We start from the raw sequence: 27,018 nt of genomic DNA on the forward strand, positions 1-27,018 counted from the left end.
CCATCCTCCGCTCCACTCAGTGGTGCTGGGACCTGCCATTCCTGCTCCCTGCAGCTCTGCTGTTAGGCTTCCCCTCCTCCCCCAGCCCAGGGCTATGCCTGGCACTTACGGAGTTTTATTAAGAGCAGATGTAACAAATCAGGGAAAAGTCCAGGAGCAATTATAAACCTTTTTCCCACCTGTTTTCCAATGTGTTTTTTTGTCTGTCCTAAACAATGACAATGTAAATGTGAAGCAATGATTTTGTGGCACAGAAATGTGGTGTGATTTTCAGCATTGTAGAGCTGACAAAAGATTTTTTTTTTCCCCAAAAAGAATTCCATAGTTAATATAGAACATTTTTCTGTCTGCTCTGAAAGAAAAAATAAAAGTTTATTGAAATATGGCCAGTGTCTCCCCAAAAGCAGTGAAATGGTGGCTAGTGACAGCCCTTGTCCCCGGCACTGCTGAATTCACCATCCCAAATGCAAAAGTTTCAAGCTAGAGGAGGAGTAAGGGCCGGGTTTGCTGAGGGGAGAGGATGTGTCCAGATGATATCCTTATTGAGGGCAATACATTGTCCTAAAAATCATATTCAGCTTTGCTCACATTGCTACAAAGCTCTGAGGATTCTTGCATGCAAGATGTTGTAATGACCAAGACTCTGCAAAATCCTTCTTGAAAGAGATTAAGGAGTAATGGAGGCGTGAGAAAATCAGAAGATAAAAGGTTCAAATACAGATCCAGAGAATTAAGCTACACATGAACTAAGAGCACTAAAATACTTTTGTATGAGAAGATCTTCACAATTACTGAGAGTGCTCTAACTTATTCACTTTAGACTCACATCTTTGGATCACTTAGCTTTCGTGCGTGTTCCTACGCAGAGGAGCAGCAGATAAATGGGTTTCCCTGAGACGTCCTGTAATACCTATTGCCCTCCTCGGCGATGAGAAGGGAGCAGCAAGCTGCTCTGTGTTGAATTAATGAACCCCAGGCCATATTAAAAATTGCTCCCACCCAGGGGCATGACTGAAACCTCAGGTATTCTCGTGAGGCATCCGCATGGCACCTGCCCAGGGTCTTCCTAGTGATGCCATCAGTACCCTGGGGACGCAGAAGGGAGAGCTGTGTGTTGGCCTGGCAATGCCAAGCTTTGCTGGAACTGGCCACAACTTTTGGGGCGTAAGTGAAGCCCACTCATACTTCCTGGCTAAATTCTTCCTTCCAAAGCAGTTATTTCAATATCCTGGAAAGATACAGTATTAATTATACCACAAGCGCATTGTTTGCACAATGAATTTTTGTATAGGCTAAAAAAATCAATGTACGTCTAGTTTCAAAAACTATTTTAGAGCTGTGCTTGACTATTCTTTCTAAACTTAATTAAAATGTATATTTTCCTGGCATGCAGTTCTCGGTGTGACCAAATGCTTCTTGGTCTTTAGAAATATCTTTAAAGTGTCCAACATGTTTATGTTTGAAAAACTGCTGCTGTGTGCACCAACTTTAGTACATTCCATAAAATTTTTATACCTAATGTGAGCAATGTCTATAAGATGTTATGGTGGAAGTGAATTTATAATAGTCTTCCTGAAGAGATAATAGCTTTGAGGCTGCCGCACCAGTTACGCTATGGATGAATGTCAAAAATAAAAGAGGAGGGGTAGTAATTAATCGTAAACATGTGAAAAATAACAAGAAACATCTGACAAAGCGGTTAGCGTAGAGGAGCCTCAGCCCGTAGGCAGTTCCTGTGCTTCCATCTCAGCGTGGGCACAGATGGGGCTCTGGGCAGTCATCACCTCTCTGTTAATTGCTGTCTGCATCATCAACCTGGGAGGAAGGCTTTTAGGGGGGATGCTGATGTGGTGTGGGATGTGGGCTGAGCAAACTTGGGGATGTTCTCCCAAGTGTGTGGGAAAGGAGATGGCTCCTTGCTGACTCCAGTGTCAGTGTGGGGCCTTGGAGAGGGCTTTGGGGTAAGACGAAGTCAGAGATGCAGGCAAAGGCTGCGTGCTGATTTTGTTAGGGTGGATACTGGGGAAGCTGCTGGGTGGGAAGGAGCATGCCATGCCGTGAGGCTGCTGCACTGGTGTGAACAGGTATGAGGGCTAGACTCTGGTATGGAGGGCACTGAGGAGGAGAAGTGCTGAGGTCTGTGTTAAATGCTGTATACACTGTACCCACACCATGGAGCAACAAGTATTGTCAAGGTGAAGAATGGAGAGCAGGTGGCCTGTGGGTCACTGTGGACCATGCAGTGATCTACAGAGGATTGCCTTTCGTCTGCACCGAGGCAGTAACAGAGCCCCAACCTTCAGGGCATCAGCTGAGCCCTTCCCAGGGGCAGGAGTTGCTGTCTCCCCACCACACACTGCCCCAGAGCGATGCTTCTTTCTGTTCCGTACTTCAACTTTTGCCCAACCTCCCAGTGGAACAACCGTGGTCAGCTGAGGGGAAGGCATGGGTCATGGCACTGAGGAAATGCAGGCTTCTAGCTGTTGGGTTGGTGGGTCTTGCTTGGGTGTCCTGGGGAAACTTCCAAAAGGACTGAGGAAGTTTCATTCTGGTCAGACCGGTGAGGAGCTTTGTTTGCTGGTCTGCTGCTTTCTTCTTCAGTGTTGCACATTGATCTTCTGCTGGGGTGTGCTTCACTGGTGAATTCACTGCCTGTGCCGAGCTGTTGAGCACTGCTGGTTCTTCAGTCTGCTCTGCTGCCTGGCCTGCTGTCACCAGGGCTCTGGAGAGTCCAGAAGCTCAAGAAAAAATTATTGGGGTGAAAATATAATGGTAAAACTCCAAACGAATGAGTGTATGGTCTGAGTTGCTGTTAAGATGCATAGCTTTTAAAGGTAAATTTCTAGTCCTATAATCAGGGAGTGTCTGATGGGAACACATCTGCCTGCGTTTGCAGAGACCTTCCTGCTACAGACTGCAAAGGCAAACTGCTCCAGCTGTCTTGCGGTGCCAAGGTGGGGGCCAGCAGGGATGCCCCGAATACAACACAAACACAACTTTCCTGCTCAAAAAAAAAAGAATGAAAACAGGGGAAGGAGAAGATAAGATAAAGTTTTAAAAGTTGAATAAAACATAACAGAGAGAGACAAGGTGTGGGTATGGACATCAGAAGGCAAAGTCCTGAAGAGGCTTAAGGAGATAAATAAACCCCCTGCAATTCTTGAGGATGCAGATGTGGAAAGCTGTGATTCAGCAGGGCTCTTGCTTATATACTAACAGCTTAAGCAGGGGCTAAGCAGTCGTTTAAGTGCTTTGCTGAGCTGAGTCGAAGTCTACAAGGTCCATGGTGATGGAGACTTTGGCTGTAGTAGAGCTGATTGATAAGCACTTAAAAATATTTTATAATCTTTCAGCTGTTACAGTCAGCATTATATTGTGAAAAATGTAAAGAAATCTGATAAGCACTTAGTTATTTTGTTAATGTGCTTTGAGAATAAAGTTAAATGGAAAGTGAAACTAAGCAGTCTCCATTTACAGCTATTTATGCAAGGAGAAAAATCTAATTAAGCAGTTTTAACGGGTATGATGCTAAGGTGTGAAGTTTATTGGACACTTGGTTAACTATTCAATTAGTCTGTGGATTTTGCGAGCTGGTATAATTCTAATTCATGTGCGGATCAATTACTTGATTTAGAAGAAAATATAACATAAAACTTTAATTTCAGGAATGGTAGAAGTTAAGTAATTGTCAGAAATTGATTTTATTAGCATAATCATTACCAATATTATTCCAAACAGATAAATATTGCTTGAGAGAGATGAAAAGAGTTTAGGATTTGCCATTAGAATAAGCTTTGCTTTCTCTTTTTTTTTTTTTTTTTTAATATGGTAATTGACAAGTTTAAATAAAATTGGCTTAAATATCAAAGTATAGTCCCTTAGGAAAGCTCAACATTTTCTTGTGTTTTACTGCATAGTTCTAATTGTTGAAGGCTTTTATTGATAAGAAATATAAGTTGTGACTTGGACTTTTACGTAAGCAGTGGACCAGCTGCGTGCATGCATCTTCCTCCCCCTTGCACCGAGTCGGCAGTTATGTTTAACCAAACGAAGGGCAGATACGGATGCAGAACTGGGTTTGTTTAAGGAAGCTTGGCAGGAACAGCTCCACAATACCTGCGCTCGGGAAACCCAGCCATCATCAGGGAAGAAGTGACATTTTTTGGACAGAGTGACTATACCATAGCTTGAGTTTTGAATTCTTAGTGAGATTCATAAAAACCTATTTTCAGCCTGGGTGGTTTGTCAGCGAATGAACCTTTTGGATGTCAAGACCTGGGTAATAAACGAGATTGAAAAATCTCTTTTGCTGGGGACCGTTAGCCTTGCTGAACTGCACTGATAGGGAAGAAGTCTTTGCGTGTGCAACGGCACAAAACGTGGGAAGCTGCTGTCTTGGGTATGGGAGGCAGAGTCAGTCGTAGGGTTACCCAAGCTTAAGAGAATACTTCCATCAGTTGGAGATAGCGTGTTCTTCCTGCTGTATTCGTGTGGTCTGTAGCATGGGGTGTAACTGCCAGGTTGCAAGGTTTTGGGTTTGGTCATCACCAAAACAGCTTTTCTCCCAGAGCTGCTGGCTGGGGACATGCTTGGGGGGTGGCAGAAGTGTCCGTCCTGAGCGGCTCAAGATGAAATGGGACAGGCAGACTTGTGGGTGTCTAAGGCTCATGAAACAGGGATGGGGACAGTTGTCACAGCAGACTGAGAAGCCTCAGAATTGGAGACTTTCACTGACCTCCTGTCCCCACCTGTACTGTTTTCCCGAGGTTGTGCTGCTCGTGGGTTGCTTTGCTGACTGCATGAGTATCCTTGCTTTTTCTCCCTGGATATCTGTGTAAAGAGTAATTAGCCAAGTGGAAATTACAGTCTAATCACAGAAGCGGGGTCCTCAGAGTGCTGCAGCTCTGGATTCTTCCCATGAAAAGGGAGGCAGGTTTCTGTGCTGCTGGCGCTGGGACAGCCTGAGCAGGAGGGGTCCAGGGATCTTCTTCACCAGCTCTGCGATTCAGCCGATCTGCCAGCTGGTCCCTCAGGGGACCAGTTAAAGCCTTGAAGTCCTTCTCCCAGCCCTTTCTGGAGAACTCAAGCACAGGAACCCATCTCACTTGCTGCTTTCTTAACGATGGAGCTTAATAACTGCTTCTGTTTTAAGATGCACTGATTCCCCCCAGGCCTGATCAATGTCCCCAGGCACAAACCTCTTGCTCTGCCCAACGCTGGGGTCAAGGAGCAGTGGGTGTACAGCCGTGTTGTGAAAGGGCGTGCAGTGTCTGGTTGCAGGAACATCATTGAGACAGAGCACCATTCCCCTGGGCAGCCTCACCTGGGACCAGCATCTGCTGGACCACACGAGTCTTGAGTTGTCCTTGTAGAGAACACCAGGAAGGTATCGCTTTCCTGGAGACTGTCGTGCTGTATAGTCATAGAATCCCAGGCTGGTTTGGGTGGGAAGGGACCTCCCAGCCCACCCAGTCCCAACCCCCTACCATGGGCAGGGACACCCTCCACTGGCCCAGGTTGCCCAAAGCCCCATCCAACCTGGCCTTGAACACTGCCAGGGAGCCAGGGGCAGCCACAGCTTCTCTGGGCACCCTGTGCCAGGGCCTCAGCACCCTCACAGGGAAGGATTTCTGCCTCCCATCCCATCTCCATCTCCCCTCCTGCAGCTTCAGGCCATTCCCCTTGGCCTGTCCCTCCCTGCCCTTGGCACCAGCCCCTCTCCAGCTTTCCTGGAGCCCCTGCAGGGACTGGAAGGGGCTCTAAGGTCTCCCCGCAGCCTTCTCTTCTCCAGGCTGAACCAGCCCAACTCTCTCAGCCTGTCTCCATAGCAGAGGTGCTCCAGCCCTCGCATCATCTCCGTGGCCTCCTCTGGACTCTCTCCAACAGCTCCATGTCCTTCTTGTCCTGGGGACCCCCGAGCTGGACGCAGCACTGCAGGGGGGTCTCCCCAGAGCGGAGCAGAGGGGCAGAATCCCCTCCCTCGACCTGCTGGCCACACTGTTAATAATGCTAAACTTGCATTTCATTGTTTCCTTTGATATGAAGAAAAATCCACCGTTTGGTTACAGAAGAAAACTCCTCCCTATGCGGCATGGTTCATCCACAGAGCCCAGCACGCTCTTTGAAAGGAGATAGTCTCATCAAGTATGCTGACAGATGGGGAAACTGAGGCACAAAGGATGGAAAGACCAAGGTCTTGCAGCAGGGCTCTGGCAAGGCTGGGATGATTTGGGATAACGTGCCTACTCCCAGTCCTCTGTCCAGCCTGCTCTGCTCTGGCCTTGCAAAAGCACCAACCTGCCCAAGCCATGTGTTGGCAGGACTTGCAGTGATTAATTCCTTTTCTTCTCCTCCTGCCTAGCCAGGCAGTTAAGTGATGAGTCAACAATTTCACCATAGAAAGGATCTGAGAAAGAAACTTTCAAAGCTGTATGGGTTTAAGTCTTTCCTTCTTTAATAAAAAAGGAAAAAGGCTGAATGATTTTTTCTGGGGTTTTGTGGGTTTTTTTGGGTGGGTTGTTTTTGGTTTTTTTGGTGTTGTTTTTTTTTTTTCCCCCTCCAGGAAAAGCTTTAACTGAAGGGCAGGAGAGATTTGGGGAAATAATCCACTTCTCCACGGAAGCTATTCTGATGCTTCCTGTTTCACAACGAATCAATGGGGATTAAAAAACCCCTGTCACTTCTGTAAAACTTCTTGCATAGATTGTATTCAACCCACCAGCTTAGTTTAGACAGGAGGGATGAGCATGACAAATACACTAACAGAGCTTTGCTTGGCCCTCCATCAGGCAGTGATGCTCCTAGGGATCCACCCAGCTCTTGCCCTGGCAGGCAGACTGAGTTTAAGCCTGTAGCAGATATAACTAATTAGGTTTCCAATGGGGAAGTGTTACAAAGTGGTTTACTGAAAGCACATGGACCAACTTTACTGAGTGTGATGTGATGCATAAGGAGTGCATCAGATCTCCTCACTCAGAGGAGGAAATCCAAGTGGATTTGCAAAGCATCCATTACTCCTTATTTCTGGGGTTGTACTAATGGTTAAATTACCTCTAAATGGGTCCTTGGGGATTACTAGATGCCCTAGATCTGCTACTACTGAGTTTATACTTACTGTGTCAAAAAGCAGGATGGGAAGAGGAACATGCCTATTCCCCACCCCACTTCTGGTCCAGAGAGACACCTATTTCATCTTCCATTTGCCCTCCTGTGCTGTCTTCTGACCAGGGTGATACCCAATTTCTTTCTGGGGATGAAGAGAGCCTTCTGGAAATGCTGTGTTCCTGAAGCAGCAGGGGGGTGGGACAGGGTAGGAGGATACCTGATGGGTCAAGGACTTCTTGTGCTCATGTCCTGGCTCCAGGAGCAGGTTATGGGCTGGGGTGCCAGGCGGTGACCAGCTCTCCTCATCATGAGGGCTGCTCTGCTGCTGCTGGGGTTCCCCTGTACTGTGCCGGCCCTGAGGCACACCACCCCAGGAAGAAATTTTGTTTTAAAGGTTTGAAATCTCAAAATTGTGTGGGATAACATGGGACACTTACTGTGTTGGCACAAATCTGGATGAAGCCTGAAAGAGGACCAATCTACAGATGAATTGAAGAGCTACATACCCCAGGAAATAATGAAATAGTTCACGAACTCTTTAGTAAACACTTCTGTATTGTTCTTATTGTGGTTAATGGGTCATTAAACCCAGTAAAATGCAGCAGTAATAAGGCTGAAATCCTTTATTTGAATTTAGCCTCCTTGTGAGGAGTGGCTGGGGGTCTGTGCAGTTATGCGCCAGGAGATCTGCACTGCTGGAGGGTGCCGGTGGATGTGCTTGGTTTGTAGACGTTACGCCCTTTAGGCTGGGCTTGCACCCTCTCTCCAGGCTTGGCTGCAGAGGGAGGAAGCATGATGATGAGGAGACTTGGTTTCCCAGGTTTCTGCTCTTTGGGAGCTCGTTTCATCCCGCAGGAGAATGCATGTGGTGGCACCGCAAAATTAGCAGCGGACTTTGCATCACAAAGTACATCTGCAAGTGCTGATGGTGTGAGCTGCAGCCTACTAACAGTAGGGAGGTGGGGCTATTTTTTTTCTTTTTTCTTGTTTTCCTGTTACCTAGAAGTACTTGGAGGTAACAAATAAATTTTTCAGACTGGTAGAGTTCGAAGTCAGGGGAAGATTAGATTATTTAATGTGACCTCCCTGCAATCACAGGCAATTGAATTTTACTCCCTGTGTGGACCCTTTAACTTGTGGGTTTGTAAAGCACCTTTCCTGAAAGATATCCTGGCCTGAGGAAAGTGAGAAATGGAGAAATCACCTTTCCATTCTGAGTTTATTCCAATCATCCTGGTTGTTAAAAATATGTGCCTCGTGTGATTTGAACATTTCTGGCTTTATCTTCAAGCAGTTGGTGCTTCACATACTTTCTTCGTTAGGCAGAAGAGGGTTTAATTACCTGGCATTTCATTCTGCAGCAGTAGTAATGCCTTGGACCCAAGGTACCTCACAGGCTTCCCTCTGGGAGCCCCCAGCTATGGTGTGTTTAAATCGAACTGGTTGGAAACTGTTTCACAAACTCCTTTATTCACTGGCAGATGTTGTTTCATCAAAATGGTACTATTTTGGAGAATGTCTATTATTTCAAAGATCTTTCTGTCCCTGCTAAAGGGAGGAAGGAGTGTGTAGCTCGAGACACTGCAGTGATATCGCTCAGCACAGCACGATGTCAGACGCGGGCTGCACAGCTCCAGCATGCATCCCACCCACAGCCCGAGGGCTGGGTACCACTGCCCACCCCGGGGCCTGATGGAGGGGACACCCAGCTGATGTTGGCTGCAGAAGGGAGGAAAACCAGCGTGACTTTGCCACCATGAGCACACTTGGCTCTCTTGAGTTAAAATCCGTTAACTCTTGGGTGCAAAGGCAACTGGCAGCTGTTGTCTGTAATGTGCAGCAAAAGGGCTGCTGAACTGTCCTGAGTAAGTGCTGAGCAGAAGAATCGCTCCCCCCACAACCATGTCTCGTACCACTGGGTGGACAACTGATGGTATTGTACCTTCTCCTCAGCAGTTTGCTCCCCACTGTTGCTTTTGGGTTCTTTAAATATTGTAATGACTCCAAAACTGGGTCCTACTTCACTTTGTCTGGGTGACCTCTCTGATTCAGAGATGCTGGAATTTCCAATTCATTTTGTATCCTTCTGTATGAAGAGATGGACACATATCCATCAGGCAGGTGTGCAGAAGAGAGCAGTGACAGCTTTTGGCAGTCCTTTTTCTTAAACAGCAACAGACATTTTACAGCTGGAACTAATTTCACCTTAGTTCTCTTACAGCTGCTTCCAGCCAGTGTCGTTGTAAATATATGTGAAAAATAGGATTTGAAAGCAAAGCAAAGCCTCACCAGAGGCCCGTTGCCTCACCAGAGTGCCTTGGGCTGCAGCCGTTGTGCTTTGTCTCTCCAGGTGGCTGTGGTTTGTGTGGAGGCTGCAAAGGTGCAGCTCGGCCGGATGAACATCACACCCTTTCTCTTGTTGGTATATTTGCCTATCAAGGTTCCTCTGTGATAATTCCTTGATTATTGGCCTGGAACCAGTGCCAGCATCACCTGTAATGCTAACAGACACTGAGATGTTTCCAAGCTGTCACACTGACGTGGGGCGATCTCGTTAAACTTCGAGACATTGATCTCTGAAGAGAATATCCTGAAAGAAATTAGAGTAGCTGTCATGATTTTGAGAGAAGGTTTCTCTGTTCGGTTCACTTGGGCTGAGAAGATGTGCTTGCAGGTTCTCAGTGGGCACCTGCAGCCCTCCCAGCTGGGGGATGACCGTCCTGGGAAGGAGGATCAGAGCCTGCCTTCCCTGAGGGTGCTCCACTGAGCACCCTTGTGAAGAACTATGTGAGTAACGCAAGGGCACAACTGTGGAAGATGTCTTGGCAACGGACACTTCGAAAGCGCCTGTTTCTTCCCGCACCGCTCCTGCCCTGTGCTGGGATGGGGAGCTGGGATGCTGGCGGGGATGGAAGTGAGTGGCAGGTTGTGCAGGGGATGGGGCATCCCCTGGCAGTGCTGCTAGGAGCTGTTTCAGTGCTCTGTCTTAGCTGATGGCAGGAAGGGTAGAAGAGGGGATCCATGTGGCACCACCAGATCTGATTCACACCATCACCTTGGCGGGGCGGTGGGTGTGGGGGCTCTTGTGTTAAGCCAGCCTTCAATGACGTGTCTGTGCTGCTTATGCCACAAGTGACAGACCTAGCTTCTGAAATGGTCAGTTTTGTACTGGGGTTAAAAAGCTGAATGGAAATTATCAGTGGGTTTGGCTTCCTTGTGCATCTTGGAGTAGTCGTGCTCCTTGGAAATGGGATGCTCAGCATGGGATGAAATGTCCATCTCACTTGCTGAGAACAGTAGCGGCATACTTTGTGCAAGAGAGACGCAGGACAGTATCAATCCTTTGTCTCTTGACTTGAGGCTGACCTGAAATACTCAGCTCTGGTCATAACTATGTTAAAGCTTCATGACCAGCTTTGAGAACAGGAGGACACATGCGTGGAGAAGTCAAAGCAAAAGGGTATTGGAGGACTCATACCTGTGACAGCCTCAGTTCAAATGACACTGCTTTCTAGTATTTAAATCAGGCGGGTATCACCTTCAGACCCTGCAGAGGCTGGGCTGGCTCCTGACAGCCTTCCCCCGTTGAATCGCCATGGCGTGGGCGCACACGGCCAGCTGCGGAGAGGAGCTTCCCGGCAATCCCAAAGAAAACAAGAACTCGGAAAACACTTGGGATGGGACATTCCTTCTGCCCTCTCCTACTTCTCTGTTTTACCTCTGGTCCTGATGTGAAAGTGCCTCTTTGCAAAAATAGAAAATTGGAGGAAAATGGCATGTTCTGGACTCCCTGCTTTGCTGTTCTCTCTTAGGAAGTTCAAGTTTGACTCTCAGCAAAGCCTGAGCACTTACTGCTGGGGTTAACTGCAGCGCTAAACCCCATAGCAAACCCTGACTGGTGGCGAGCCGATCACCAGAGGCCCAGAGTTTCTGGGCAGAGTTGGTGCCAAGAAGATGCTGCGCAGCGCCGGCGGCGTGTGGCTGAGGGCTGTGCTGCAGGTGGCACTCGTGGTCCTCCGATAGCAGCCACGCTCCAGCGCTGGCACGGCCCGCCCGCACCGACATCGAAGGAGCTTTGGCACCCAGTGACCCTTGTGCACGTGTGTCTGAGTGCTGGGCTGCAGCAGCCCCACGCTCGCCCGGTCAGAGGTGGCTACCAGGGGTGTACGTGCGGCCACCCGGCACAGCCATCCTGTGTGCACGCTGTGAAGGGATGCTCTGCCTGCTGGCACTGCCTCTGTTTTGAAGACATTTTTTTGTGGTTTTGCTCTTTTGAATTTTTCCAACCCTAACAGCATTGTTGCAAAAAAAAAAAAAAAAAAAAGCAAGCATTCAGAATTAATGCAGAGTGTTTCTTAACAGGCGGACCAGCGCTCCGTACCCTGAGAAATGGGCTGAGGAGGTGAGGGATTGCCATAGAAACTGCAGAGGTCTGGCCTTCTCTGGTCTGCAGCACACCTGCGTGTGCACGGACACCTTCTGCCTGCTGCCAGGGGAGCTGGGAGCCCTTCTGCACAGTCTGTGTCTCCACACCGCACGTGCTGCGAGTGGATTTAACTCTTTAATTGGCATTTGTATTTTGCACGTTGCCTCAGTAAGCTGTTGGGGTGATGCTGGGTTGTCCTTCCCTCCTGCTGTCCCCAAACCGCTCCTTCCTTAAACGTGCCATCCCTCGGCACTGAGCGTTTTGCGTCTGTCTGCAGCTCGTTCTTCCCCGCCACGGCTTCAGCGTGGGCACGGGAGCTGCTTTCTGCTGTTTGTGGCCTGTCCCTTTGTGCTCTGGGGTGCTTTTTGGATCGCAGAACCAGGGAGGATCCGCTCAGAGAAGAGTTGGCTGCCTTGCCTTCTCTTCTGCTGAAAGAGCCAGATGTAGAAGTGCTGGGCTTTTCATTCTCTCCTGGCAAACAGGTCCTCCTTTGCCTTTTGTTCCTTACTTCTTCCTTCATCCCTCTGTACCGCCTGCTCCGTGCCTCTTGTGAAAGCGCCTGTCCTTCTGGGAAGAAACAGAAATACTACTTTCTCTTTTTATTTATCTCCAGCCCTTCCTGCTGTTCCCAGGCCTGGAGCCTTGCAGAGCAGAACAGAGATAAGGAGACCCCTCAGCTGGGGACTGAGCGTGGGGGAAGTGGGTAAAAAGGGTTTAGGTGAGAGGAGCACGGGTCCATCTGAGGCTGCTGCAATTGCGTGGCTGTCTGCCCGATACACTGGGAGACAGATCCTGGCGTTGCTCGTGTTGTCTTAATGCCAGTGACACTCTCCCCCAGGCCCCAAGCTCTTGTCCTCAGGTCCCTGTCCTGGAAGCAGGAGCTGAGAGTGCTCCTAAGCCTGGCATGTCTTTGGTTAGCTTTTGTGACTGTAGAGAGAATGAGCAGGAAGGCAGATAAGTGAAGCAGAGGTTGGTGGCTCAGCCAAGAGCAGTGCAAGGAACCTCTCTTGAACTCAGCTCCATGATATCCACAGGGCTCGCTGCTGTACGGCTGCAAGCCAACCAGCCCGGACCTGCTGCTGGACGTAGGTGCTTAGAGCTTGGGTCAGGAGTTCCAGCTCTTGCAATGATACAGTCCACTGGTGAAAGTTATGCATGGAGATGGGGGGCTTTTACTTTGAGGAGGGTATTTACCCAAGCAGGCGTTCTCCTGGTGACCTCTGATCAACTGATCAAGACAGCAGTCTCCTGAAGCTTTCCTGGTACTGAGCGCACAGTGTGTCATGTTCCATCCCATCTCAAGTGCTGGCCACCTTCTAAGATGAAATATGGAAAGAAAGCAAAGAATTTATTCCTAACAGGAGTGTTGTCCCAGGCTCCCTCTGGCAGCATATAGAAACCCTGAGGCATGGGATTAATACGACATTGTGCAGACACATGACAATTAAGGCACCTTACAGCCCTTACTAGGTTCCTCAGTGTGTTGGGCACCTTAAGACTTCTAACATAAGCTTGCATTTCTTGCTCCAGCATCTCTATGGGCAGAGGCAGACAAGCTCTCGTCCACAGCTCTGCCTCTGCCTCCCAGCAGTTTGACGCACAGGCCCCATACCGTGTTTGGAAACACAGAGCTCCTCTCCTGCGAGGCCTGGGGGCTTTCTTGTAATTTCCAGTCTAAATTAATTCATGACTAATTCACGTCCACATGAGGTTTCTCCCAGTATTATACTTCTTCCTTTCTCATATGTGCTTCCTCACTCTCGCTTCCTTCAGAGAAACTCATCCAATTTCTTCCCAACTACTTCATTAGACAGCACAAATCAAACTGGGATCATCTTTACGTGAACAGCTTTCCCACCCTGTCTTACCCAATGCACAGTGGACAGAGAGCTCTCGGTAGCACACAGGCGATCACTCGGTACGCGCAGGTGTCTCTGGCCAGTTCAAACAGCTGGTGTCCATCTCCCTTGGAAGGAGCCTCCAGTGCTGGTGACCTGCTGGACCCACACAGGCTGCCCAGGGGTGCGCTGGTGGAGCAGGATGGATGAGTCCTCTGCATGCAGCCTGAATTACCTGCGTTGCATCCAGCTCGATCTTACGAATGCTTCCCCCATGACGGGGTTAATTAACTGCATTGTGTCTTGAGAAGCTAAATTGCTAACAACAGGCCCATTTAAGAAATGTTCAAAAGGCAGCAAACAAGCAAATAGGTGACTTGGCAGTACTGCTTCAGCCTCAGATGATTTATAGCAACTGGAAATTGTTTTTCTCTATTATCTGAATATAGAACTAATCATAGTTTTATTGTGCTGTAATGGAAGAAACTGTCTTAACGAAGGCCCCTCTTGTTACTACCACTGTTAGACCTCGAGCTATAAACCACTGAACCATCCCTTCGTTAATTGTGTTAACAAGCAGTGCAGAGATGGTGATCGCTCCTATAAACATACTCCCGTTTGTTCAGAGCGGCAGCCCAGAGGGCAGTGGCTGCGGTGTGTTTGGACACTTCTGCTGGGGCTGGGGGAGGAAAATCCATTTTTCTTCCTGGCAGCCCTCATCACTGCCATAACCTCCAGTCATCAGCATTCAGGATGTTCTCCTGGCTATGATTTATAATGTGGTTTTAGAGAGTGGGAATGGACTTGGCAGGTGCTATTCTTGGGGACATCTAGTGCCACGTTAATAAATTTTAGAAGCCAAGGCAGCAAAGAAAACAAAATCTATTTAAGTTTGTGTAACTTTATGGGCTGTGTGATGATCTCTGTGGCTGCTGGCACCCCAAGGGCGGGGGACACCATGTGCTTCAGGCTGCAGGGAGCTCCAACTCTGCTCTGGGTGCTGCAGCAACCCTCCTTGAGATAGCACAGTACTTTTCTTCCAGGTGTATGTCCATCCCCACCTCAAAATGCTTGTAGTCCCATGCAAAAGGCCCAGCAAGGGCTTAATGGGGCTGCGTTTTCTTTGTGAAACAAGACTTGCCCCTTTGAGAAAACAACTGCCCAAGTTTAATCCCCCAGGAAACAAGTAGCTGTGAGGAATGAGCCTTTTAAATAGCTTATTCTAAGTTGAAGCATGTTCTGGGAGAAGGTCACCACCTCATCATCTGCAAGATGTTCATCTGCACGTGGTGCTTTCTTGACCTTTATCTTCATTTCTTCAGCTAAGATTGTGCAGTATCATGTAATGTTTGCAGAGTGGTTCTCCTCCAGTCCAGGAGAGCAGAGTGAGATGGGACCACAGGCTTTGAACCCTCTGAGGCAGATTTCTCAGCTGCCTGGCTGTTGAGCCATGAGTAGGGCTCTTGCCTGTCAGTGGTTGAGTAAGGATGGGACTTGTCCATCCTTTCCCCCAAGGAGTATGTGTGCTGGAGGGGGCTGGGGCTGCTGTGCCAGAGGAGGAGTGAGTGAGACCAGCCAGGTCACGAGGGGACTTTTGCTCCAGACAGTGGAGTAGAAGCTGAGCAGACTCTGTGGTTGGGTGCTCATGAATGGCTGATCCTGGGTCTGAACCCAGCTCTGTGGTCTTGCCTGGTGAGCACGGCTCTCCTCCTCCTGGTCCAGGCAGAGGTTCTGCACAGCCACCCAGAGTGAAAGACCCAGGGACCCCTTTGGGTGCTGTGTTGGGGGGCTCCTTGCAGCCTGTGATAGGTGGGAGGGTAATGGGAAGAGGAGGAGAGCTTTAACCTCTGAGCAACCATAAAGCAGAGCAATTTCCAGAAAGAGAACAAATGTATTGGAAAGGCAGCAGCAAATGCTGGGAAGAGCAGCGTGCCCTCGAAGTCAGGGAGCTGGGAGCTGCCACAGCATCATAAATCTCCTTGGACTGCAGCATTATAGCTGGTATTATCCCGTACAGAGGAACAGCCTGTGCTCTTCTTTATCCCCCCAAGCCCACCAATCATGTGCGGTGTCCTGTAGTGACGTTTGGGCTCCGTGTGCCTATAAAAGGCAAGTAAACACAGATTTTATGATGCCAGAATTAATATTTTACCAGTGATATTGTTTTGCTATGCAACAATTATAAAATTTAGCATCTTCCTCTGTCTTAGCAGGCTTAATTTATGCTCATACATGAGGAATACATGTTTGTCAGGAAGGCAAAGAAGAAAACACATGGTTTGGCCTTGAAGAGTTAGCCAAGGGCAAACATGAGCATTGGTACAGCACTCCTGGATGTGGAGAATGGACGTCAGCTCTGTGTAATGGGGGTGGTGGTCTTTCATGGGCCTCGTAAGCATATTCCTTAACAACACTCACTGCTGTGTGGGGAAGAAGGTAATATGACAGGAGGTAGTAGGAACCCAGATGGCACCTACCATCCTCTGGCCCACCAGATTTTGATCCTCACTGTAGTATGGAAATACCTTTGCACAAATATATTAAAAATAGTTCACGTCATCACTGTGTAATGGGCTAAATATGGAGGGATGAGCAGTTCCTGTGCCAGGTTGTGATTTCTAGCAGTGTGTGACGTGCATGGGAAAATGCTTGCATGAGCAGCTGTATTCTGTGCATTTCTACAAAAGATCCACAAATCTCCTTGAAAACACAAGATTTGCCATATGTGAAACAAAATCACATATGCACAAAGTGAAATATGGACAAATGTGATTTTAAGAAGGCACTATGTTTTTCCGTGTGGCTCTTTCTCTCCAGAAAAGGACTTTTCTTGATCTCAGTGATTGCAAATTTTGAATGCGGATCTTGAGGAGCCATAGCCCCCCCACAAAGCTCCCCGATGCCGGTCAGACTCGCCAACAGCTTGGCTGTGTGAAGGTGCTTGCGCCGTGCTCTGTGCAGGACAGCAGGCAATCTGCCGGTGGAGCAGGTTAGGGGTGGCGCTTGTAGCACAGAGGGGACATTGCTGCTCCTGCCAGGGGGAGTGTGTGCCCGGGGGGGGGGGCTTTGTGGGACGCTAAAGGCTGCTGAGCCAAGCCTTAGGGAAAAATCACCACTGATTCTCATAGCCCAAATGCACATGCATGTATTTTAGGTGATGGCACGTTGCAAAGGATTAAGAGATTAATAAGATCCACATCAGTCAGGCTCTTGCTCTGTTGTGGCTTTGGCCGGGTGCGCGTCTGGTAAGCTGTCCTGGGTCTGGCTAGGATAGGGTTAATTTTCCCAAGGAGCCAGGACAGGTGAGCCAGGCTGGTCGGGGGCTATTCCATACCGTATGATGTGTGACATCATGCTCACCGCAAAAGGGGCCAGTTGGGGAGGGGCGGGCTCGGTGTGGTTGTGGGGCAGGCTGGGCCTCCGGTCGGTCGTGGGATCGGTAAATTGCTTTCTGTTATCACCCACTGTGGATATCTGTTATCAGCACTGTTGTTGTTGTTCCCCCTCCCTTGCCGTCCCAGTAACCTGTCCTTACCCCAACCCACATCCCAGTAACCTCTCCTTACCCCAACCCATGTCCCAGTAACCTGTCCTTACCCCAACCCATGAGGCTTTGCCGTTGTTTTCCCATTCTCCTCCCCATCCTGCCGGGGGAGGGCTGAGTGAGCAGCACGTGGTGCTCAGCTGGGGCTGGGGCTGAACCACGTCAGTCCTTCTTGGTGCCCAGCGTGGGGTTCGAGGAGTTGTGATAACGACAAGTCTGACCCAAGTGTGTTAAAGTTGTTATAAGCATTTATAATGTCATTTAAACCGTGGCTGGTGACAATGATGTTCTGTTTGGTCACATGGCTCTGGTTTGTAAACCCATGTTTGCTCTCTGTAATCCCTGCGGTGCTGTTTATCACCTCTGGGAGAGGGGTTCCTGTTCTCATATTGCTGTATTGTGTGATAACGGCTTACGATAAGATATCATCGACGGTCATGAGTCTGAGCTGGTACTTGTATGTTGCATTTCTGTCATGCCCGTACCTTGGACAACATGTCTCAGAATTGATTAATAATTGCACCCGATCTATGGGGAAGGCAGGGGGGAATACCTTCTCCCACTCTTTCACCTCCCCCTTTCCCTTTTGGTTGGTTACAACAATTTTTGAGACTTTTGAATATCCTCAGAATGTTCAGGCCAGTATGTTCCTATTGCTAGGTCTCCTGAATGTGATTCAAGTCCTGTTCAGGGTTAGCAAAAATTGTTTTAAGAATACCACCCAGGGATCTTCCCCAAGGCTGAATACTCAGGGCTGGCAGGGCATGTGGGAGAGTATGGGCGGGTATCTAGAGACCTTCTCACCCCCAATGGTTTGGAGATTCACTCCTGAACAACTGCAAGACCTTAATAAAATGGTAGAATATTTTAAAGAAAAATGCTGTGGGTATTCCAAGGAGACACAACTTACTGCGCTGTGCTGGGCCCTGGCCACAATCTATCAAACACTGCTTGATAGTAGACAGCACCATCAGAGGGAAGAGAGGCACTGCAGCTACCCAAACCCCCGCAGCAGGCGCTGTAGCCAAGCCAAAAGACCTACCCATACCAGTATGTCACCCCTATACACAAGAAGAAACACACAAAGAAATCAGTTTGCTTAGTGAGAGATGATGATGAACCGGGACCATCACGAGAACAAGAAGAAGAGCCAGAACCAGAAGTGATCGCGCGATCCCTGTCGCTGAGTGAGCTGTGAGACATGGGAACAGATTTCAGCCGCCTCCCAGGCGAGCACATCATTACCTGGCTGCTCCGCTGGTGGGATAATGGGGCCAGTAGCCTGGAACTGGAGGGCAGGAAGGCCAAACAGCTGGGATCCTTGTCTAGGGAAGGGGGCATTGACAAGGTGGTTGGGAAGAAGGCACAGGCCCTCAGCCTCTGGAGGCAACTCCTGTCAAGTGTGAGGGAAAGGTATCCCTTCAGTGAAGATGTCGTATGTCGGCCAGGCAAGTGGACCAACATGGAGTGAGGTATCCAGTACCTGAGGGACTTAGCTGTGCAGGAGATGGTTTATAATGACCCGGACAATGCACAGTTGCCCACAGACCCCGATGAAGTCCACTGTACCTGACCCATGTGGCGAAAATTTGTACGGAGCACACCATTATCGTATGCCAACTCACTGGCAGTAATCGACTGCAAAAGCGAAGAGGCATCAGCAGTGGATGAAGTGGCTGGCCGACTCCGGCAATAGGAACAGTCTCTCTTCCTCCCTCATCTCGGCTGTGAAGAAACTGTCCCAGGAGGTCCAGCAACTCAAAGAGGATATATCTTACCACCTGCACAGACCCATAATTTCAGCTGTTAGGAGTAAGCATTCCTCTGCTCTGGAGAGGGGATACAGAGTGTACACACCATGAGGCATCCTGTAGTTTTACCTGTGCCACCACAGAGAAGACATGACGAAATAGGATGGAGAGCTTACCTCAACCCTACAGGCACGAGTACATGAGCTGCAAGGCAAGACAGTTGTAAAAAGGGATACTTCCAGGAAAAATGCTGCTCCAGTTTCCACCGGGCAGCCCCCCAGATGGAGTGAAAGGCCAGATCACACTTATGATCCTCTTGAAGGGACTTCTAAGTCCTTTTTGCAAGAAGAGAGTAGCGAATATGATGAGCAGGATTAGAGGGGCCCTGCCTCCAGCCAGGTGGAGGAAAGGGACAATAGGGTGTATTGGACTGTGTGGATCCCATGGCCTGGCACATCGGACCCACAGGAGTACAAGACACTAGCGGACACTGGTGCACAGTGTACTTTAATGCCATCGAGCCATGAAGGGGTGGAACCCATCTCTGTTTTTGGTGTGATAGGGGGATCCCAACAATTGACTCTGCTCCAGGACGGTCTGAGCGTGGGCTGGGCATCTGTTCAGTCGGTTGTTGGATCGGTAAATTGCTTTCTGCTATCACCCATTGTGAATATTCCGTTATCAATACTGGTTTTGCTGTTGTTCCCCTCTCCCTTGCCATCCCAGTAAACTGTCCTTAGCTCAACCCATGAGGCTTTGTCGTTGTTTTTCCCATTCTCCTCCCCATCCCGCCAGGAGGAGAGCGTGGTGCTCAGCTGCTGGCAGGAGCTGAACCACATCATAAGCATTGTGCTTTGTCCTGTATATACTTTTGTTCTCTTGTTCTAATATGCATGAAAAGGCTTTAAAACGTATATAGGTAGAAGACCCTGATTGTCGTTTTACCAGACTGGGAGCCAGATGCAAGTCAAGCCTTGCAAGGAAGTGTTTTGCAATGGCAGATCTGCACAGTCCAGTTTCGTTCCCGTACCCCTCTTGCTGCATGATGCAGTGGTGCAGACAGCCACCACGTACCCTTTCAGCTGGTACCATGGCAAAATGGGTAATTCAGCAAGTCTCACATGCCCCTGTTTGTAACAAAATCAGGAAGCAGATGAATTTCCAATGCCACTGTCTCTGTAGATATCCTGAACAGCTCTTCTAAGAGTGGATCTGGTTTCTGTTCTCCCTTTGCTCTTCCCGGACAAAATTATCTCTCAGCTAATCAAAATCACAGAGGTAAAACTGAAACCAGAACTCAACAGATATCACAGTTATAGGTAGATATCTAGATTAAATCTGATTAAAATTTCTAAGAGTTATTTTTGCAATGGATCTCATGTTTCTGAATTCATCCCATAGGCTGGAAGCCAGGATACATACTGAAAAAAGTTGCGTTATCTTACTCATGAAGGTCAGTAATACATTAGTACGCGTGCTCTTCTGAAAATAGGCTTTAATTTTCCCCTTTCAACCTTTTGATTGGTTTGACATTTAAAAGGGTAGAAGGTAATTGGGAGGTTTATTATATATTTCTGTTAAGTACAAGACGAGAACATTTAAATACCTTGGGTAGAAAGTGCATGCAGGAAAACAGACAGCTTGCTAGGGAAGAAGGAGACTGCAACCTTTTTCCCAACCTCATAAAGAAAAGCTGTAAATGATTGACAGCAAACTAGTCAACAAAGGAAAAACTGAATCATAATGTATGAAGACTTTTTTATCTGTTGACTATAGTTTACTGTCAATCACTTATTGCTTCTTATTTTAGGCTGGGAAGAGATGATGGGCTTTCTTACTACAGAATCTGTCCATCTTGCGTGCTGTTTTTGTAACCTAAGGATTTTGGTTTTGTTTTGATCCCACACTTAAAAGAAATCCATGACAAACGCCTTTGTGTGATATCCTAAACTTCTGAATATCCATAAATTAACGAGAGTTTGAAAGACAACTAGGAGAACCTAGATTTCATAATACCTGTTTGCCGGTTTCAATAGTTTCATTTAATTGTAGGAGTTAAAGTTATAATTACAGCTGGATGAGAAAAAAACTCTAAAGATCTTTCCTTGAGCTTCAACGAATAAAGGTCCAGGAGTTTGAAACTCTGCCACCTGCTCTGTATGGTGGGGAGGTCCTGGGTTACGGGAGAGGCATGAGCAAGTCACTTGACTTTGGCATGGAGATTTTAATTTTGTGGGTTCTTCTGGGTATAAGCCGAATTGACAGTCTCTCTGCTGTGCCTTGGTATGAGACTGAATGGATTGCCAGGAGATAATAGACCAGGTCAAAAAAGTAGATTATTAACCAAGTTGATGATACGTGTTCCATTTTCTTGAATCTCTTGAGCCGTCTTTGTCCCTTGGTGATATTGATGGGCTGCTCCTATTTAAGAACAGAGCAGAAATGCCACCTGCAGCTACACAGAGGTTGGAGCAACAGTCCCTGTCCTTTACTGGGCCATCAGAAGCAGCAGTGTAGACAAAATGCTCTTGACAACATCAGATTTTGTCCTTGCAGTTTGAAGAAGCCAAATAGTGAAGAGCAGCATTGGATGGCTTTTGCTGACAGCATATTGCCCATGAAGTGGGACATGGGAACTATCGAGAGAGAAGATAGTTGTGACTAGAGATGTCTATCTTGATCTTCAGAAGTCTACTAAATCATCCCTGCTGGGAATTACCCCAGGGTCTCTGCATCTTCACTTTAAATTGAGGGGTCTTGAAACTGTGAACATATGAACAACTTTCGTCTCTGTCATGGTGTTGAACATCCACTGTGATAGGTGGCCCTACATTAAAAGCGTAAGTGGTATCGCCTCTAAGCTTTGGTGGTGACAAAATGTGGGTGTCCGTTTAATGGCAGCTCAGTGCTAGGACACTTGCCTGCCTTCTGCCAAGAGTATAAAAGTGAGCTAGAGCTATCTGGGTTGTTACTCAAGTAAACAGGGGCTGCAGTGGTGGTTCCAGTTCTAGGACGCTCTAGGAATTCCAAGGAGATTCATCACACCATCCCATGAACTGTGTTCACAGCCGCTGTTGCCTGAGGTGTCTGCTCTCCATCACTGGGGTCTGCCCAGCTGCAGGGCTCACTGGGGAGCAGTCCGGGCCCTTGTGCTAGAGACTAATTGGGGTCCCACACACATAGGGAGCCACAAGGATGGGGGAAGATCTGCCTGGAGAGTTTAGGGAGGGGGATAGCTCGGGGAGATGGAGGATAGATTTGGAGCCCCTTGCCAGCAGGCTGTTACTGCAGAGATTTTGCAAGTCTGGGAGAGGGTGGTGGGGCAAAGGGGGAGGATTTCTCAGTTCTTGAGGAGAAAGCAGCTGTTTCTTAAACATTTTTTGATGTAAACTCTGTTTAGTCTTGGATCCTTATTCCTTTTTTTTCTTGCCAGGTTCCTGTCTCCTGTCCTGCAGTGCTGTCCTGCAAAACACCCTCAGTGCCACTTCTAGAATCCCTTGGGTGACTTAGAAGCAGAAATGCTGTTTACAGGTCAGAAAGATTATGCTTTTAAGACTCTTTGGCAAGTCCTTTGCAATGATCATGCCTTACACAGAGCTGTTGCAAACCAGCAGAACAATTTCATGCTGTTCTTTGCTCTTTTTGATATTGTTGCTTGAGGGTAATGCTCTTTCAAACACTTACCTTCAGCTAGTGCTGGAGCTGCATCCTTTCCAGGAGGATGCCACGAGCTGTGCCAACTGTCTCCAGAGCACACGGATCCTGTATCTTCTGTGCTCTGCCATAATGCTTACATGCTGCCGAGCATAGCGTGGTGAACTCGGGCAGCCGCACAGCGCAAAGTCGCAGCCCTACCACTTGGAGCTGTTCTGGGCAATGAGAAAAATCCTCATTAACTTCATCTTGATTACTCTGAAGTTTGGCTTCTCCTCCATGCCTTATTGATGCTAGACATAGAAACTGCTTTCCTTAATATAGTTGTTGGAATGCTCCAGATCTCGCAGACCCATTCTTCGTTGTCCTTTCATATCCCTCCACCCACTGTGCCCGCCGCCTCCCTGGCAGTGCACAGGGCAATGGGAGTCAGTCATGGCATGAGTCACAAACTGGCAATATTAAGTCACAATGAATTGTGAAACGCTCTCTGCAGAATTATAAACACAAGACACGTGTTTCTGGCTTGCTGTGTGACTTCTGCCATCTTAGTTCAGCCTGTTGTACCTGCTCTCTGGTGCTAGTCTCGTTTCAGAGGTATCCAGCAGGAATGGGAGGGTCAGATGCTGCTTCTGGTTCCCTTCCTGCAAAAAAAATCTCAGATGATGCCAAAGAAAGGTAGAAAGTAGTGAGGTCTGTGGCACATCCTTAACATCCATGGGTAAGCTTGTTCCCTCACCTGCTTGCATGCACTGTGCGTGCAGTTCCGTGTTGCAGCTGAGCAGCAGGTGCGTGGCGTGGGTAGCTGCACCCCTTTCCTGCTTTCTGAGCTCAAAACGCTTTGTCGGTGACAAAGCTGACTTGTCTGCTGGCTTCCCAGCCAAAAGTTACGGGGACTGTCCTGGCTGTCACCGGTGTTTGGAGTCCATAGTGATGTGGAGTGCTTGGTGTCACAGTGTTCGTGAAAAACCAACAAAACAAACAACAAACGTTGCAAATGACAGCAAATTCTTGATCCCATTGTAGCAAACCTGCCTCGGTTCTCGCTGCCTGTGCCCGGACCCCAGGTTAATGCTCCCCGCGCTCTGTTCCTGGCGGCATGGCTGATCTGGGCTGTCCAGACCGATGTGCCCCCGCTGTCTCATTGACGAGGATCAGAGATAACTAGTGAGGAAGAAAAGCAATGCCCTCTCCTGCTGAAGTTAGAGGGCAGGTGGAAAAAAATGAGTGAGGAAAGTGAGAAATAGGAAAAAGCAAGCACGTGTAGCTGTATAAAACATGGTGGTTAAAGCAGGCTGTGAAACCAAGTTTCCCTCTAGAAATAAAAATACTGACAGCACGATGAGCTGTGTCAGGAACTATTAAACCTCACACCTCAGTGCTTTGGCCGTGCCTCGTGGTTGTGCCCCCCGTGTCTCCGGGCTGTGCAGAGCACGGGAGAGCAGCCGACCGCACGAGTCCTGCCAGCAGCGGCAAGAGGAGCCGCAGCACACGTCTCTCTTCCCGGTGAGGAACCTTGAATGCTGACCTAGGCGAAAACAGATATAAGTTATACATTTCTTTAGGATATCAAGAACTTAAGAAAAATAAGCGCATTGCTGGAAGAGATACTTTCTGGTGTTGTCTGAGATGGTAAGCCTGGTAAACTCGTCTGCCTTCCCTCTTTTGTATTCGTCTGCCAGGCAAATACATTCAGAGAAAAAGAAAAACAGAGTCCTGGATCGAATCCCAAGCAAACATTTCTCGTTATTGATTGTAAAGTTATAGCTAATGCTTCTAGCAGATTTTTCTTTTCTTTTTCTTTGAAGCAGTTATTATGACAGATCATTTAGTAGATCAAAAAGTTTTTATCAAATGCAGAGTCTGTCAGAAAGCTACAAATCCCACTGAGTGCACTCGGTGCTCCCAGATCACTCAGACACCTCTTGCTTGAATGGTTTCATCTCTTCCTGAAGAAGAATTCCCCCAAATCGAGTGGAAGCAGTATGAGTATGAACACAGCGTGCACATCTTGACTCTCTGAAGAATCAGGGGAAAAAACCCAACCATGAGAGTTTCTCCAAGGTGCTGCGTTTCTCACTTTCTGATGGGTTGGTTTGCAGAGAGCCACGAGCAGGTCCTGCCTGGCCCCCTCACCCTTGCTGCATCTACCTTGTGCAGCCTGTGGCACAGGGGTAATTAACCGCTGAGGCTTCGTGGGTAACGAGGAGAATTTTTAAAGTTAACCCATGCTCCCAGGGGAGTTGGAAGGTGCAAACAGAGTATCCTTTCTACTGAGCTCAGCTTGTGTCTTGAATAGGTGATTTTGTTGTGCGACAATGGGATTTAGAGGTCAAGTACTGCAAAATGATGTGTGACTGCTCCGATTCCAAATTGACCTGTCATTTGACCTTGTCTGTAGCATCTTTTATTCATTGCTAATATATTTTGGAGTGACAGCAGAGAGTACTACAGAAAAGGTCTTGGGAAGAGGCTGGTTACTAGCAGAGCTAAGCAGTGAAACTGGGGTTTGAAAGACAGCTTCAATTCCCAGCTGTTCAGGTACAAGCTCTGTGTGCCAGGATAGCCTCTGTCTTTCTGTATGATACTTACCTTTGCAATGTTTGATGTTGTTTGCTGGCCGATTTTTGAAAAAGATTGATTTTGCTATGTCTACAGGGTGACATATTAATGCTAGCTTACCGGTGAGTCTTGCTTGTAAAGGTATCTGCATTAAGGGAGTATTTGTGCTAACCTGTAATGCTAGGAGTTTAATTGTCGTAGAGAGAAAATGGCTTTCAAAGTGAAGTGAAAAGATTATCGGAGATGGCATCAGCAGCTTCAAATAATTGTTGTTTTGCTAATATTTGCCTTTAGAAGATGATGTAAGAGTTTCTGTCTTAACAAATAAGCATCTTCTGTGGCAAGAATTGTATAGGAAAGTTATTACTCTCATTAAACATTTATATTGTGGCTTCTGACCAGAAGAGAGAGAGGAAAAAACATACAGGGTGATGGTTTTGCAGTAACTAATTCAGCAAGCCCTGGTTAGATTGCAGGGGGATTTTTAAAAATGCGTTTTGCAATCTGTCTTCCTGTTCTCATTGACCGTGCCTTGCTGGTGAGATGTGCTGTAGCGAGAAGAGCCCTTGAGTTCCTATCTAGAACTAATACTGACAGATAAATTGGAGGGCAGGAGAACCAAGATGGTTTAACCAAGATGGTAAAATCAGTGGCCAGATGTCCATAGTGGAAGTGAAGCCAGGATCTGCCTGCTGATAGTTGGTGGCTTTAGTTTAATTGCTGGTAAACTCCGCTCGGGCTGCAGAAAGGCAAATGCAGTGTCTGCTGAGACTGGAGATGTGAGAGTGGTGGGTACTTTGCCTTCCTTCTGGAGGGGAATGCAAACTGGTCTTGCCAAACCTGACCTGCTGAGGTGACCACGGTCAACCCGTCTTCTCACACTTCCCACATATTTGGCCTCATCTGGACCTCTCTCTTCCCTCCTGTTTGCAGTGTTCATGATGTTTTAGTGCTCATAGTGAGAAATATCTCTCATGTCACTTGGTCTTTCAAGGGTGGCTTCTGTGGTGATGCCCATGGCAGACTGTCTGGTGCATGCCTGGAAGGAGGGCTAACCAACTTGGGAAAAATATAGGTGCCGGATTAGGAGACTGGTCTCCCCACAGTCTAGACATCCCAATAGAAATAGGCATCTTCATGGGAGAATTTAAAGGATTTTTTGTTAGGAATTGCTGTGAAACAAGAGCTTGGGTCTTTGCAGTAGGTGTCTGGTGAGCCAAGGGAACAAACCCTTCTGATGCACACGGCAGCAGCACACATCTGAAGTTAGATGGTGTGAATCCTTTCCTTCCTCCCCTCTATGAAAACACACAGGAGCACGGGCAAATCCCCCTAATAGATGTTAAAACTTTCTTCTTTATTTTAACAAATCTGCAGGAATATTCAACTTAATTATTGCTATTGCAAGGTCCAGCCTAAGTAGAGGTTCCCCTCTGAGTTGCTGTGTTACTCACCAGAGGAGGCTTCCTAGCTGCTTTGCAGCAGTGCAGCTGGTGAAAATCCCTCGCGCTGCATCCACACTCCTATAAAACCTCCAGCCTCGAATTGCAGATGTTTGACAGAGGATGATTTCTCTGGGTCACTGACTGGGTATGGCCCCAGCTGGGCCATGCGGGAAGGCTGTACGGCAGGACAGATTGCAGGATCGCGCTGCCAAGTAATTAGTGTCACCTTTTCACACTACCTGGAATTTTGGACCGCGTGTTGGAGGACTGATAGAAACAGACAAAATGAATCAAACCGTGATTGGTTTCATATCCGTTCCCAGTGGAAACAAGGTTAATAAATTAAACATTGCAGGCTGTTTGATTTCTTTCTTACAGTACGTTACTTACTGAAATCACTTACACATGCAGACTAGGTCTTGGATTTTTGTACATTTGCCAGCTTTTCACCTGGAAATATTGAACGTGTCAGCTGCACGCACCAAGGCTAGCACACCTCGGTGTGATGGAGGTTGTGAGCAACAGCCCCTCCGCTGTGAACGTGGAAGGAGGTGTCTTGGAGGTGCTGCTGGGTCAGCCATCCTCCACAGGCTTTGCCTCCTGCACTGGGTCTTGGTAAGAGTCCTGCCAACACAGGACTGCCTTCTTTCTCCGACCCTGTTGTCCCATTTCTGGGAGGCTCATCACCAAACAG

At 47.9% G+C, this 27,018-nt stretch overlaps 1 long non-coding RNA gene across 1 annotated transcript in view; it reads left to right on the top strand.

Moving 5' to 3' along the window:
* LOC142601959 (uncharacterized) overlaps window positions 1-27,018 on the top strand; it is a 198,414-nt gene that overhangs the window by 70,894 nt on the left and 100,502 nt on the right. Inside the window, exon 3 of the long non-coding RNA XR_012835516.1 lies at window positions 22,097-22,194. This is a non-coding gene — a long non-coding RNA (uncharacterized LOC142601959). The remainder of the gene's footprint in view (window positions 1-22,096; window positions 22,195-27,018) is intronic.

Source organism: Balearica regulorum, chromosome 5, assembly GCF_011004875.1.
Source record: "Balearica regulorum gibbericeps isolate bBalReg1 chromosome 5, bBalReg1.pri, whole genome shotgun sequence".
NCBI lineage: Eukaryota > Metazoa > Chordata > Aves > Gruiformes > Gruidae > Balearica > Balearica regulorum.